Below are 1,698 nucleotides of genomic sequence, written 5' to 3'. Positions count from 1 at the left end.
AGGTGTTGCAGGAAGAGCAAAACCTTTTTTCTGCTCTGCATCATTCTGGACCGTATTTAGCAATAAGCTTCTATTTACAGCTCACCTTTCCTGTCCAGCTTCTCCTTCTTCTAGTTCAACTTCTGTTTCTATTAAAGTAAAGCCTATGTCAGAACTCAGATACAAAAATCAGTAATATACTAGGTTATGCATATCACTGATTTATGTCAACATGGCACAAAAAGGAAAAAAACCACGCAAACTATTATTTTTAAGTAATGAACTGATCAATGAAGGGGATCAAACTGAACCATAACTACTCAATCAAATATAAAAAGTGAATAAATTTATAAAGCACTTAGCTCTAGGGGCCACCACAATATGCTTCAAACAGCTGAACTGGTATGTGTTGTTTCATTAATCTCCATTCCTGAAATAATAAGTGCAAAACATTTAAATACCAGGGTTTTGGCCTTCCTGATAGTTCAAATTTCATAATTCCCTACATATGTTACTCTTACTGGTAATTTTGATTTCGATACTTAACTGCCATATCATATTAATGTACAAGCTACCAACAACTTTAAATGCCAATAGCAAGCTAGTATCTCCTCCCTGGCTATGGGTAATACCTGTCGAACATAAATTGCAATTGTTTCCATTTTAGTGATCTCAGCATTATGGCCTTTATAGATATATGTAGAGTAAAGTCACATAGGTATCTACAAATAATAATAACAGATTAAAAAGATTTATTAAGTTTTGGAATTAGTTGTAAAACATTACTCCTTACATTCTTGTCATGCCCTGCACCAGCTAAAAGCTTCCCCTCTGGAAAAAAATGGCAGCATGTAACTTTGTTTCTGGTCTGTATACAGCCAAATTCTTCAAATGAGAATCTTGAAAATAGGGGTGAAAACATGATAGAGTCAACAACATTATGCAAAACAGTTCACTTAATAGAAGTATAAAACATATTCAACAAGTATATCATTACCTTTGGAAGACTCAGTTTAGAAAAATTAATAAATTTCACTTGTATTATCCAATTTTATAACACAAACCCCAACATCATAAAGCAACCAACTGCTTGAACCTAACAATTGACCAACGTCTATAAAAAGCTTAATTACAATCATTACTCTTATACTTTAAAACAAGCACATTAGAAAATAAAAATAAATCAAATAAAAAACTATAAAACGAAAAATTTACAGAATTTAAATAGATTTATATATATAACAACAATCCTAACCTAAAATTTAGTAGTTTGCAGGTCTCTTAACTAGTCATCGACTCGTACTATTTATTTTAAAGAGTTAAAGTTCATAAAGTTGTAAGTATAATTACAGAGTTCTTTTGACTGCAAGATACAAACACATAACATAAAATTTAGAAATCTGCAAAATAGACATGGGAGAGCAGGGAAGAAGGGAGAAAGGGGGCAAAGGTAGTATATTCATATACACATAAAATGAGAGAGAGAAAGAGAGGTAATACCTTAAAGTAGAACCCCAATTCCAATTTAAAACCCTAATTTTGTTTGAAACTCGAATTTGTGAGATTTTATCAATATAAAATCCTAGCTTGAATAATCGATCTCTGAGGCAGTAGTTTAGAATGATTAGATTCGATTCAATTGAATTTGAGAGAGAGATAGCATGTGAGAGGAGAGAGCGACCGAGAGAGAGAGGGAGATTCTGGAAGCTGAGAGAGTGT

General features: G+C 32.4%; 1 long non-coding RNA gene across 1 annotated transcript; it reads right to left on the bottom strand.

The window, feature by feature from the left end:
• Window positions 1–345: 345 nt before the first annotated feature.
• LOC141711287 (uncharacterized) lies at window positions 346–845 on the bottom strand. The gene is made up of 3 exons (XR_012571291.1): window positions 773–845; window positions 527–611; window positions 346–409 (listed from the first exon to the last, which is right to left on the bottom strand). It is a non-coding gene; the product is annotated as an uncharacterized LOC141711287 (long non-coding RNA).
• Between the last annotated feature and the right edge of the window lie 853 nt (window positions 846–1,698).

Source organism: Apium graveolens, chromosome 3 (assembly GCF_009905375.1).
Source record: "Apium graveolens cultivar Ventura chromosome 3, ASM990537v1, whole genome shotgun sequence".
NCBI lineage: Eukaryota > Viridiplantae > Streptophyta > Magnoliopsida > Apiales > Apiaceae > Apium > Apium graveolens.
The sequence above is the reverse complement of the archived record's forward strand: the minus strand, read 5'-3'. Positions and strand labels throughout refer to the sequence as shown.